Below are 15,254 nucleotides of genomic sequence, written 5' to 3'. Positions count from 1 at the left end.
GTTTCCGCGGCGTTCTCTGGATGCTCTAGTGATTCTGAAAGGCACAATGGATCACCACAAGTATTCCCCTATTTTTGGAGACCATGTCAACATTTACATGCATTTTTTTTTTAACGGAACGTAGCCTTCTACTAGCAAGACAATGGGACGTGTGACACAAGTGACAGTGTCCCCTCGTGGTTCTAAGAAAACCGGGATGAGTTTATCGCAATCACCTGCCCACCAAATTCTCCAACTTTAAACCGAACAGAGAATCTGTAGGTGATCTACTATCGGACTGGTCGCGCCATGGATCCTAGCGCAGCCGGCGGCGGTGGTCTCGCGGTTCTAGGCGCGCAGTCCGGAACCGTGCGACTGCTACGGTAGCAGGTTCGAATCCTGCCTCGGGCATGGATGTGTGTGATGTCCTTTGGTTAGTTAGGTTTAAGTAGTTCTAAGTTCTAGGGGACTGATGACCACAGCCGTTGACTCTCATAGTGCTCAGAGCCATTTGAATTTGATCCTAGCGCAGGTGGCCGCATCACTGGAGTCATCATGTCTCCACAATCCCTGTCGATATCTTCCAGAACCTCATTTACTCCTTTACTGCGCGTCTTGAAGTGGTCTGTGCTGTTGAAGATAGTTATTCACGCCTTTGACTAGTGGTCAGATTAATGCGACGGAGCAGTGTACTATTCATGTTTATCACAGCTCAGCATTCAATTAACTGCTTACCTGCGATTGTTATTAATTCTTTGTGTCTAAAGCGCTGCAGCCATGAACTGTGCGGCTGGTCCCGGCGGAGGTTCGAGTCCTGCCTCGGGCATGGGTGTGTGTGTTTGTCCTTAGGATAATTTAGATTAAGTAGTGTGTAAGCTTAGGGACTTATGACCTTAACAGTTAAGTCCCATAAGGTTTCACACACATTTGAACTTTTTTTTAAATTCTTGTGCTCAGTAACTAACTTATGTTCTCATTTTGTTGTGTTCTTCAAAGCAGTTATCATATAGCGTATGATTTCGTGTATCTAAATCGTGCATGGAAGAGGACACTTCACTAAGGGCGAATTTCAGGTTAAAATCCGAATTTTAAAAAAGAACCGGAGCGTTACAGTATCTTCGCAGGAGACGAGCGGGAGGCCATCGAGATAAGTAGTTTTGGAACTGTAAGAAACACGGAGAGTGAGTGAGAGTGGGTGAGAGAGAGAGAGAGAGACAAGGAGCGAGGGAGGCAGGGAGGAGGCGAGGGGGGTTGGAAATAGAGAGAGAGAGAGTCTGAGAGAGGGCTCAACGGTTGATAGCTCTGGCGAGGCGGAGACGAGAGCAATAGCTGCTTGCAATTGAATGCTTGTGGTAAAACAGATGCCTGTTGATTATGAAACGTTGATAAGGAATTCAATTTACCATCGCGCTCCATTATGTCACCACCACAATTTATTCAGACACTTGACACAATTTGCTTGCGTATCATTAATTTGATCTGCAGTTTGAGGAAGAGATTCTTTCCTTAATTATTTTCTGAAGGTGTTGTAAAATTCAGCTACTATTGTCTCCATCGCCCACATAACCAACAACGTTACTTAAAGAGGCACATAAAAATAATCAGTGAATCAGTGGATTTATTTTCATTAAGGCACAATTTAAAACTCTCTCTAAGTCCATCTTTGTACAAGATGGTTGAGGGGCTTCGGCTGTTAAAAACACTTTGACCCGCCCATACCATATTTCGAAAGTAATTTATTTATGAGACCAGTTTCGGCTTTTCACTATGCCATCTTCAGGCCCCTACGTAGACAAAACAACGATAATGACAGTGTGAACTCCAACACTAGAAAGAACCGGTGTAAAATTTAAGAGATGTGTTCTACTGTATACTATGCTACTAGGCAGCAAACATTTAACGAAACAAACTGTACAAAGTGTGACATCAAAGTCAGCGAGCAGCGAAAAGAAAAACTCCAGAGAGAACAGTTGCACACTATATGAATAAAACTCTGGGACAAAATTTAGGTATCCCATATAAGAGTAAACTGAAGCTGCTAATCGGAATTCAAAATAACTACGTTGCCACATATTGAAAACAACTAGAATGTAATGCTAATGTCAGTGCCCATGAATCAGTTGTATCAAAAATATCGCAGTTTCGTATTGACGAGTACAATACAAAAATAAATTATTTTTATGTTGACATATACCAGAAAATGTACTGCATTTACCGAAAGTCACCCCCTCGTTAACTATTCATATCACCATTTACCATACACTAACAAAAAATGGATTTAATGTTACGTCAAAACGATATATCAATCACAGATTCATGAGGTTCCACTTTCTTAATAAAAACATTTCTAATGAAGCAAACTGTAAAGCTAATTTAATACACCGTGAAGAATTCCCACTTTGCAGTAAGCGTCAAAATATTATATGAAAGAAGTCGTAACAAACGTTATCAAAAAATGGGAAGTCTGCTGGTAGACACGTGTTGCCAGGTGATACAACGAACTGTAAACTATGAAGTAAGAATGAAGAATTGTATTGGAATATACAAACAGCATACCAAAAAAACATTCAGTTCAGTCAGAAAACTAAAGCTATGTATCTCGATTCAAAATGTAGCCCTTATGCAGGGTATAATACGAGAGAGTGTGACCTATGATCAGAAAAACAAACCAGCAAAGTGGACTCGAAATAGTTCACTTGTCGTGTAGTAAATACCGGATTGTGATGTCGGGGATGTTACGACGCTTATGATGGCAAAAGTTGTGACATGGTGACATGAGTATCCGTAGACGTGCTTGAAAACCAGGTATGTGTAATTTTGGTGTTATTGTTTGTCAATATGTCACACCGTAATTATCTCAGAATGAAGTGGTATGTTGACCTCCGTTTGGTAGGTTCACTTTACTATTATATAGCACAATATATTTTGTTCCAGAGTTTATATTCATGTAGTGTGCAACTGATCTCTCTTTTCATTTTTTAGTTTTTCATTGACTTTGATGTCACACCGGGTACAGTTTGATTTTGTTTTAATGTTTACTGTATAGTAACCCCAGTATACAGTATAATATTTTATCTCTTGAACGTTACACCACCACTTCATTCTGGAAATCACATTGTCATTTTGTTGTTGTCTCTACAAAGGGGGGATGAAGAAGGCGTAATGAAAACTGAAACTGGTAGTATAAACAAATTACATACAAAATATAGATGGCAGAAGGTGCTTTTAGTTTTATATATAATTTAAAACTCTTTAGAATCCCTAAAAGACATATTTTTATAAATATAACATTCATGAAATAGTCATAGTCGAAATACTATAAAACTAAAACTATACTTCTGACTTTCAGTATCTCTCAAAAATAACAGACTTTTTCATGTACATATAACCAGTTGATAGAAATTTCATAATCTTCTACGTACCTGAGGAAAATAGTGCGTGCTGTTCGATGAATACTGGTTATTTTTAATAAACACTTTAACTGAGTTTATTTTCACCAACAGTATGCGGTGACAGGCCATAGCTCATTCCACAAAACTGAAGTTTATAGTAGAACGTGGAAAACGTGTACCCTAATAAAAATCAATTACACGTCCAACAAGTTGTGATACATAAGCACTTAACCCTTCAGGCTATGCAAAAACCATAAATTTTATGCTACAGATGATAACACAGAGGAGCAAGAAGAAGAATCCTCATAAACCATGAAATATCTCATAGAAAGAATGTGTGATTTCCATCACTTATACTGTTAGGGCCTCGTATATAGTGGACAGTGAAATGAAAACGAGACAGTTGGGAAAAGTAAGGAAATTGTTACTTATTTCGAAAGTAATTGCCGTGACTGTTAATACCTTTATCCCATTGTGAGACAAGGTGGTCAATTCCTTCACAGAAATGGGTCTGCAGTTGCCCACGGAACAAAGATTGTACTCAGGCGCGCACATCTTCGTCCGAAGCAAATCACGGCCATGAAATCGTGTGGTGAGACGTCGAGATTGTACGGATGATGTGGAGTATCTTCGTAGTGAATCGACTGCAACGTAATCGAAACAAGAGGCACATTGGCTTATGAAAGTTGTGATGACCTATTTATTTGACTGCAATGGCTATTATACATGCTCCTTACAGTTGCGATCTCGCCACATGCGATTTCCATATTCTGGAGACCTGACAGAAGACATTCGTGGCCCATTTGCCTCGGACAAAAAAGTACACGCATGGAGATGAACATATTTCCCAAGAAGGCATCGACCGTTTCGTCTCACAGTGGGATAAATGTATTAACGGTTATGGTGATTACCTTAGAAATAAAAAACAGTTTAATGACGGCCCTTATATCGAGCCCCTTAGAAAACAAGTCGTACAACTCACATACTCTTGTTTTGAGGCATTCATTGATTTACGATGATTCTTCTTCTTGCTCCTCTGCCTCGAACGTTTGTTTTTATGCAGGTATTCGAGCAGAGATATCTTCTTTTACAATACAGTTTCCACTACCTGAATCATCAGGTAAGTCATTAAGATTAAAAGGAAAACAGGAATGAGTTGCAGTTTGTAGTAATTGACGGAATGCCATCTAGTAACACAGAAGTGATTTCTGTACGTTCCCTACGTAAGGTTATAGCCCCTCTGCTATTCCTTATGAATATAAACGATTTAGGAAACAATTTGAGCAGTATTCTTACGTTGTTTTCAGACGATGCTATCGTTTATCGTCTAGTACAGTCATCAGAACATCAAAGCAAATTGCAAAACGATATAAAACAGACATGTGTATGGTGCGAAAATTGGCACTTGATCCTAAATAATGTCAAGTGGGAGATCATCCACGTGAGAGCTAAAAGGAAGGAGTTAAATTTCTGTTACACGATCAGTCAGTCTAATCTGAAGGTCGTAAATCCCACTAAATGCCTTACAATTACAAACAACTTAAATTAGAAAGAATACATGGAAAATGTTGTGGGGAAGGCAAACCAAAGACTGTGTTTCATTGACAGAACACGTATAAAATGTAACAGATCTACTGAAGAGACTGACTACATTACGCTTATCCTTCCTCTTTTGGAATACTGATGCGCGGTCTGAGATCCTTATTAGACAGGATTACATCGAGTACATCGAGAAAGTTCAAAGAGAAGCAGCATGTTTTGTATTATCCCATAATAGGGGAGAGAGCATCACTCACATGACACAGGATTTGGGGTGGACATCATTCAAACAAAGGCGTCTCTCATTGCGTCGGTATCTACTCACGAAATTTAAAACATTAACTTTCTCCTCCGAATGCGTAAAGCTTTTTTTGACACCGACCTACACGTGGAGAAACGATCATCATAATAAGGGAAATCAGAACTAACACAGAAAGAAATACGTGTTCGTTTGTTCCGCGTGCTGTCCGAGAGTGGAATAACAGAGAATTATTGTGAAGGTGGTTCGATGGGCCACCTGGCAGGCACGTAAATGTGACGTGCAGAGTTCCATCTGAAATTTATGATGTATTATACCTAGAATGACATGGTTTGAGAGCACTATCCTAGCGCAATTGGCTTGTTAGGCTTGTTAGTGATTACTGACACAACTGCAGCTCCGCTTTCTTGCTCTAGTCAAAACGTTTACGGACATGAGAACAGCAAATGAGAATTTACTGAGCTACACAATAAATGCCACTCATTTCTATTCGACCACCCATTCCAATAATGTGTCTCCCACGCACGTATGTTGTGACTCCATGAGTTCTGCTAGCATTGGATCGAAAGTACTTTGGCCTGCAACGATTCAGGCGATAATACGAGGGTTGTCCAGAAAGTAAGTTCCGATCTGTCACTAAATGGAAACCACAGTGAAAATCAAAAACATTTTATTTGGAAGAGATACCTGCACTTCCCAGATACTTCTCCACATAGTCGCCGCTCCGATGTTATCATTTGTTGGAGCGTTATACCAAATTTCTAACACCATCGTCATAGAAGGCAGCCACCTGTGCTTTCCGATAATTCTCTACACTGGTCTACAGCGCGTAGCCAGCGCCCAGGAGTTGTCTTCTTACCCAGCGTTTCATGCGAACGGAGATGATACTCGTAACGAGCCAATTTGGGCTGAGTTGTGGGCGATCGAACACTTCCATTGAATAGGCTGCTGGAGCGTCTGAGAATTGCCATGAAGAAGGAAGTGCGTGGCAGTTGTGTTAGGTTGGCTGCGTTCATTAAGGCGAAGCCTCTCAGCGGGCCCTCCTACTTGGCGGGAGACATCGTTGTTCTAAGCACCTTTATTCATTCATAGTGGGCTCGTAACTGAAAAGAGCGTCTTGATGCGATCGATGGGCATACTAGAGGCACTACCCAACACATCTGTGCAAAGCTTCATTGGGTTTTCACTGTGGTGTCCAGTTCGGAACTTACTTTCTGGACAATCCTCATACGTTTCGACTTGACAGGGGAGAGTGCTGAGTAGCACTACCACTACTGTGTGCCAGTTGCTTCCATGTGTGTCAGTTAACGAATAACATTCAGAAAGCGGCTGGAAGGTCTTTCAGAAGCTAAATATAGTGCAGAAGTACTATATTAAAACAGTGGAAGCATTGTGCTCCACAATACCGTCAATAATAATCTGGCCGTCGCGATTTGGTACGCTGTCACACACAAATCGATGAATTTACCATTTAATCATCCCATTATTATCACCGCCATTTTTAGGGTAATACAGTATGACATAATTAATTTATATACTTCACACATAGGACTCACATTATTCTTCCTCACGAATGTTCACTATAGCGCAACATTAACGGAAACAGCCTGCTTCGGTAGGTCCGTAAAGGTTTTCCTAGGTGGAGCGGTATGTTGGCTTGGTGGTAACATTTCACATATACAACACCATCTTTGGTTATACTATAAGATAAAGTATTAGGGGTGACTGTTTAAGATGGGTGAGCTCTTATTGTAGATTAAAAGTTTATAATTTGTAATAAATTTTATATTACAAGCCCAGGAGTAAGCAATGTTATTGGTAACTACCATACAGAATTTGTGAAGTATGCAGAAATATGACGACTGGAAATTTTTAACATCTTCCTTGGCTGCAGAACGTGGTGTTATTAGACTGAAGATCACTACAGAATAGATTGTATGTTTGTTCTCTGTGCCAGATTATTTTACACATACACGCAATGACCTGTATCTTTCTTTTCAGCTGCTCTGTTATGTAATGTAATGACGTCACTTCAGCAATTACTGGTAATTCCTCACCACTATTGTTTCTGTAATCACATTATAGCGTCTCTGTGTTATATGCATTACGACGTCGATATCTTCGTCTCTGCAAACCAGCACTGCGATGTTGTCACACTGCAACGTTAATCGGAGGTGACATACCTCGTAATATTTACATTCGTCTTCTAAAAACTTTGCTTGCTACAATTCCTAAAATCATCTATGAAGTTCAGAGGTTCGACCTTAAGCATATATTTCAGATGAAGTATCATCCAGTTCTGGGCTCTGAATTTTAGGACACAACTAGTTGCGAAACTAGATTTACGTTTATGTATCTTACAGAGAATACCACCACTTTAATAAGTGTTCTGAAATTTGTTAAGCAATAGAGGATGTTGATAAAATGTCTTCCATTAGGCGTTAGTTATATTTTATAAGTTCATTGCACTTGCAAGGCATATGAAATCGAATTTTCGTAGCGATTTTGCTTATATTATTGCTTATATTATGATAAAAGAGTATTTTAATTAACTATACAAGCAATTTAAATGCTAAAATATTTAATTTGTGTTAACAAAGTCCGAGACATCATACATTATGTGATATGTCGACTTTGTCTTTGAGAATGTAAGAACACTTAATGTTATCCTCTTTTGCAGTCCAAGACTTTCTGCGGTATAAATGACATTTTTTGGTAATAAAATAGCCTGATTCACGCCCTTAACGAAGTATTTCTTCTTGACGCGTGTTTCTCTGTAGTTATAAAACTAATGAGCTTGGTTCTACGACGTCGAGTTATGAGGCCTATATTCACATATGTCACCTGTTATTAGGCTTCCGTGGATATCAAGCATTGCGGTAGATGCTTTAGAATTTATTACACTTATTTGGTGAATATGTGTACGTACAGAAATTAACTCTCACTTTCTTTTACGTTGCAGGAGTTTTTTTGAAATATTCTGACGTACGTTATTTGATTTGAGACCTACAGTGTTTCTCCATGTGTTAACCTCAACCAGAAATGTCAATTTCACATTTTTCACGCTGCCGACGTATTTCGCAGGCATTTTAGAATCTCAGATGTGGTAAACAACATTTCATTGAGCAACATGGACTGTAAAAACAAATCAAACCTCTGTCATACAATATGTAGCTGAACTGTTCATTAATCAGTTCTGGTTGTTAAAGAAAATCAAACTTCTCTCTTATAATATGTAAAGAAGGAATTCCCAGGAAGACACAAATGTAAGCAGCTTGCAAAGAAGTTAAAAGAACCATCTGACGATAGGCTCAGTGCTGAAGCTAGTAATGGTGCAACAAAACCATTTCCACTATCACCTTAACCTTGGTGTGTGGTGGGAAGTCATGATTCTCCTTATGACGTCAGCAGTAAGGAACTGCTGATACTGATGTCAGCAAAGTATATCACGCCGGGCTTTTCTCAGCTGTGATATGACGTCACAGATAAAAATTGGTGATGCTGATGTCAGATTGCAAAGAAGTCAACACGAAGATCTGATTTTGACGATAGGCTCAGTGCTGAAGCTAGTAATGGTGCAACAAAACCATTTCAAAAAGCCTTGTGGCTGGTTGCAGTATTTCCTGCAGTGTACTGCAAATATAGTTGACAAATTGTCAGCAGTTGCGTTATTTTACCATACTTGGCTACTGATTGGGGGCACTCAAGGCAGGTGGCCTCCACCTCCTCCCCATTCATGTCTTTGGTTTGTGGTCAGCAGCAATGATGCTGACGTCATGACACTGGAGGTAATATCTTATGACATAATTCTCGGTCCTCGCCCTTTCTCGTCCATCGTTGGGCTTGACGTATGTTCCAGTAATGACACAGAAGTGCTGGTGTTGAACTGTCATCGAGTCTTGCTCTCGTGACTGCAGAATGGTGGCCCTCATGGTGGGGTGTGCTACATGGAAATTGTAGGAGTTCAGAGAGGAGAGCCCTCCCTCCCATCCCATCGCCTTCCCTCCCCACTCATCATCTCCCTTCTTCCACCTTACCGGCACTCTCTCCTTAACGTTTGTGTGAAGTGGGAAGTCATGATTCTCCATATGACCTCAGCAGTAAAGAACTGCTGATACTGCTGTCAGCAAAGTATAACACGCCGGGTTTGTCTCAGATGTGATCTGAAACCACAGATAAGAAAATGGTGATGCCGTTTCTTTGGCTCATACTGGCAGTGCCCTGCTACTTCCTTGGTCCAAGATTCAACTTAAACTGTATTTCTTTTTATGCTTTTCTTGAAATTATCAACTGTAACTTTGAATGTCTTGCGCCATACAGACGAATTATTAGTTTGTTAACAACCATGTCAGTACAGGATAAAGAACGACACAGAGATTAAGAAGAGGGGAAACTACCCTGATTGCTTAAAACTCAATAGTTGTCGACGCTAGAGGACATAATGGAATCTAAGTCATAGCATTCAACACACAGAAAATGTATCCACAAGAAGTGTAGCTTGTAACTGAAAAATTTACGCAATGATCTCTCTATTGGTAAAAGATTTTAGACTTGCCTCTCCGATTCAGATCTCTCGATGGGCTACCAAATGGGAGGTGATAAAGAAGAAAGGATTCAAGAATCCACGAAAACGTAATTTTCTACGTGTCGGGATGTGGAAGGAGACAGTTCTGTACGTGATAGAAAAGCTATTAAAACGTGAAAAGTAGAATGTAGAGGCTGAATGCATAAGTGGTAGTAGTTAGTGGACTTTCAACGTCAATAACTTAGAAGCAGACATCATCGGAGTAGCAAAGTAGCTTAAAACACATAATGAAAGCAAAGTTTCTGGTCCAAAGGTTCAGAGTATGCTGACACTATGGTTCCATATTTAGCAATAGCATACGATTCCTTGCTCGTCGAAACATACGGGCCTAAAAATTGGAAAGTTACAGAAGTCACACGAATACCCAGGAAAAGAAATAGAAGTAATCCGCTGAATTACAGACTCATATCATTAACGTCATTTAATAGTCAAATATATACTTGAGCCGAAACTTATCTCTGGTGCGGTTAATGTGTTGTCTCTTTCTTGTGCCTATGTTTTGCTGCCCTGCGGATGCTCGCGTTAGTCTATTTAGGCAGCGCCGAACGGCTCGAAGGAGAGTGGCTGTGACCCTGTCTGTCGTCGTCGTTGAGGTACTGGTCGTGCCATGGTCGGTGGTGGACCATAAGAGCCCGTGCTTCGTTCTGGCCGATTACGAAAGTAACTCTCGAGAGGGGAGTACTTGGAGCGAGACTTCACGCTAATAGCGGAACAGGGGTCTTTCTATGTCCGGAGGACAGCGCAGCCGTGCAGAGGCCTAAATACAACCGTCTGCATCTTACCGCCATGCCAAGACTTCTGTCTGTTGCTACCACCATCAGCTGTGTTAATGCTGGAGGGTGTGCTGTTTTATCATCCAGAGCTGTTCTGTAAGTGTTGGGTGGTCCTTTATGATTTCCGCGTTTAGCTGACGCGTTTTGTGAGTGGGAGTTCCGCGACTTGTAGGTGCCGTTTTCTTACGGGTAACACCTGTGTATATTGCGTAATTTACTCGATCTAACGTAAGTAAGCTCTGCAGACGATTCAAGTTTGCGTCCTGGAAATTTTTCTGGAGTAATATCTGTTTATTTAAAGCAAAACGCCTGACAAGTTCCAGAAGCGTGACTATGGTTCAAATGGCTCTGAGCACTATGGGACTTAAGATTTGAGGTCATCAGTCCCCTACAATTTAGAACTACTTAAACCGAACTAACCTAAGTACATCACACACATCCATTCCCGAGGCAGGATTCGAACCTGCGACCGTAGCGGTCGCGTGGCTCCAAACTGAAGAGCCTAGAACCGCTCGTCCACAGAGGCCGGCACGTGACTATGGTAAAGTCTGTTATGTTATTTGAAGTATGTTACACTAAACAGTGAGTCGGTCAAATTACTGGTAATGGTTGCCCTTGGAGTACGTGATTACGTTCTGGTTACCTCTGCTCAACGGTGTGCGCAAGCAGCTCAAATTATACATTGCCGTTTTTACTGTACTTTTAAAGGTGTAATTTTATCTTAACCCTATGACCAACTGTGGTTTTATTGTCTTGCGCACTGCTAGAGTGTTTCAATAAGCTTCCTACTTAAACCATTTCGTGATTAAAGTTTCAATGAAAATGTCTTACGTACTTTAAAGTATTGTAGTCCACTTTAACAACTTCGGGCTTGACAGTTTGCAAGGCTGTACGTCACTGTCTCATTTAACATCTTGCATGAGAAAGATTAGCTGGCGTCACAGCTAGAGTAAAACGGGCCATATTCTAATAGTTTGTCTCGTTTGTTACAGAAGGAACTTGTTTTCGAAGCCGGCTGCGCTGCGCCTTACGCGTTGCCGCATGACCAGTACAACTGAGTGGTCTACAAGCGCGGAAGGATGCTAAGTCTGAGAAGTAATGTAATTGATGCATTGAAATGGAAATGTCGTGCGGCTCGTGCCGCCGATCGGGTAGACCGTCCGCCTAGTGCTTGTCTTTCGATTTGACGCCACTTCGGCGACTTGCGTGTCGATGGGGATGAAATGATGACGACCCAGTCCCTGAGCGGAGTAAAGCCGACCCAGCTGGTAAACGGACCCGGGCCGTTGGGTATGACAATCCGTCGCGCTGACCACTCAGCTACAAGGGGCGGAGATTTATGGATGTATTTCACCTTTAACAAATTTTTTTTTCTGGTTTAAAACTGTCGCTTGTAAATAACGTTTTTGATGCTTCAAACTAGTCAGAAGCTTTCAAACATTTTCGGAGCTGCCAGGTTTGGTAGTATCTGTGAAATAATTTTGCCTATGTAATTTTTTCCTCCTGTCTATGTAATTATGTAGTTATGGAGTTCTTAATTCGTTGGAGCAATCAATCATTCATAATAGGAAATACAGTCATAACTCAGTCACTCAAAATGATTCAAAAATTTTACTTGTTACAATGATATCAGGCAATGATTCTTCTTCTCCGCAAGCTCGTGCTTTGCGGCAGTCTGCTAATCTGTACAAATAAAATGCCTCGTATTTTTGGGAGCGTTGTATAATCAGTCGGGAAACCTCAGATGAAACGGATATTTGGCTTTGATGAAGTTTAACCTTCTGAAGAAGTAATGGAGCTCTTCAATTATTAAATGCAGGTCCGTATCCAGTCTTTCGGAAGTTCCCTTCTGATTAACAACTACGCAATATATCGATGAATATCATTAATTCTCAAATGTCAAATAATGTAAATTGTTAAACACCTTTTGTGTGAAGGAGCCATATATATATATATATATATATATATATATATATATATATATATATATATATATATATATATATATATATAGGGTGTTACAAAAAGGTACGGCCAAACTCTCAGGAAACATTCCTCACACACAAAGAAAGAAAATATGTTTTGTGGACATGTGTCCGGAAACGCTTACTTTCCGTGTTAGAGCTCATTTTATTACTTCTCTTCAAATCACATTAATCATGGAACGGAAACATACAGCAACAGAACGTACCAGCCTAACTTCAAATACTTCGTTACAGGAAATGTTCAAAATGTCCTCCGTTAGCGAGGATACATGCATCCACCTTCAGTCGCATGGAATCCCTGATGCGCTAATGCAGCCCTGGAGAATGGCGTATTGTATCACAGCCGTCCACAATACGAGCACGAAGAGTCTCTACACTTGGTACCGGGGTTGCGTAGACAAGAGCTTTCAAATGCCCCCATAGATGAAAGTCAAGAGGGTTGAGGTCAGGAGAGCGTGGAAGCCATGGAATTGGTCCGCCTCTACAAATCCATCGGTCACCGAATCTGTTTTTGAGAAGCGTACGAACACTTCGACTGAAATGTGCAGGAGCTCCATCGTGCATGAACCACATGTTGTGTCGTACTTGTAGAGACATATGTTCTAGCCGCACAGGTAGAGTATGCCGTGTGAAATCATGGCGGTGAATCGAGAAAGTGTAGTACATACTGACGAAACTAAAATGAGCTCTAACATGGAAATTAAGCGTTTCCGGACATATGTCCACATAACATCTTTTCTTTATTTGTGTGTGAGGAATGTTTCCTGAAACTTTGGCCGTACCTTTTTGTAACACCCTGTATATATCACTTTTGTATCAGTTATCTTTTGTCATAAATCTCAATATTCAGATTACAATTCTTGAAACAATGCTCAGGCTAATCGGCACGAAGACAATCTCGGAAGCTTTTTTTCTAACAACCACCAGAGAGAGTACTACAAAGAATAATTATGCGCTCATGGCATAGCTATTGTATGAAACTACTTTGCGCATGGATTCTGCGAGTATGAAGATAGAAAATTAGCAAACGTCATTCAAGGGTAGAATTGTATCAGAATAATTCATCGAATATAAAGAGATATTACACCTAAAGTATTTGCATTGAACAAGTAGAATATCTGTAAATTCTTTTCTTAAAACTTATTGTAATTCTTTTTGTTTCTTTAAGAAACCTATATATTGCCGCTAAGTTGCACGTTTTACAGAAATTCGCTTATTGAAGGAAGTCACTGCCATTTGTCTTAAATTAAAGTATATATTCTTAATCGTTGCGCTTGATGCTTTTCTCAAAATGTTTAAAATGTCTCTAAGCACTATGGGACTTAACATCTGAGGTCATCAGTCCCCTACACGTAGAACTGCTTAAACTAACCTAAGGACATCACACACAACCATGCCCGAGGCAGGATTCGTACCTTCGACCGTAGCAGCAGCGCGGTTCCGGACTGAAGCGCCTATAACCGCTCGGCCACAATGGCCGGTTGATGCTTTCCAAGAGTTTTCTGAATTTCTGTCTTTATGTTTTACGTGAACAAATAGTATGTTTCGAGAATGAAACTTTCTCTCTGCAGCGGAGTGTGCGCTGATTAAAACTGTGTGCCGGACAGAAACTTGAACTCGGTACCTCGTCCTTTCGCGGGCAAGTGCTCTACCAACTGAGTTACCCAAGCGCGACTCACAAACTGCCCTCATAGCTTTACCTCCATCCGTACTTTGTCATATCATTGCGTCTCTGTGCTATTACTGGTGTTGGTGGTTTACATGCTAATGAACAAAGTTTGTTGTTCGGAATCCGGTACGGATTTGGTCCTTTCACTATCCGCACCCTTGTGACCCGTTACCAACATGCCACAAAGTGTGTTGGAACGTTATGAGTTACCTCGAAGAAAACGATTTATTGTCAAACAGCAAACACGGAAGCAGAAAATATAGTTATTGTGAAGCACAACTAGTTCTTTATTTTCAGTAACTATTGACTGCTATTGAAAAGGGGTGTCAAATTCTATCCATACCTTTAGATATCTAGAAGGATTTTGGCACCGTTGCTCACAAGCGACTTCTTATCAAATTGCGTGTCTATCAGTATCATCTCAGTTGTGCGTCTGGATTCGTGATTTTCTGTCAGAAAGATCACAGTTCTTAGGCCGGCCGGAGTGGCCGTGCGGTTCTAGGCGCTACAGTCTGGAACCGAGCGACCGCTACTGTCGCAGGTTCGAGTCCTGCCGCGGGCATGGCTGTGTGTCATGTCCTTAGGTTAGTTAGGTTTAATTAGTACTAAGTTCTAGGCGATTGATGACCTAAGAAGTTAAGTCACATAGTGCTCAGAGCCATTTGAACCATTTGAACAGTTCTTAATAAATGACGGAAAGTCGCAGAGTAAAATAGGAATAATATCTGGCATTCCCCAGGGAAGAATTGTAGGTCCTTTACTGTTCGTAATGTACACAAACAAATTGCACAACAAACTATAATACCATTTAGACAGATATCTGCATGATGAAAATGACGGTAAATACTGACAAGTGTGGTATCATCAACATGAGGACTAAAAGGAATCTACTAAATTTAGATCACACAATAAACCACAAAAATCTAAAGGTAATGAACTCAGCTGCATACTTACGGATTACAGTCACGAATAAATTCAGTTGGAACGACCACATAGATAAACCTGTGGGGAAAGCAAGCCAAATACGGCTATTTATAGGAAGTACACTTAGAAACTTCAGTAGTGCTACTAAA

The sequence above is a fragment of the Schistocerca gregaria genome, chromosome 5, assembly GCF_023897955.1.
Source record: "Schistocerca gregaria isolate iqSchGreg1 chromosome 5, iqSchGreg1.2, whole genome shotgun sequence".
In the NCBI taxonomy this organism is placed as follows: Eukaryota; Metazoa; Arthropoda; class Insecta; order Orthoptera; family Acrididae; genus Schistocerca; species Schistocerca gregaria.
The sequence above is the reverse complement of the archived record's forward strand: the minus strand, read 5'-3'. Positions refer to the sequence as shown.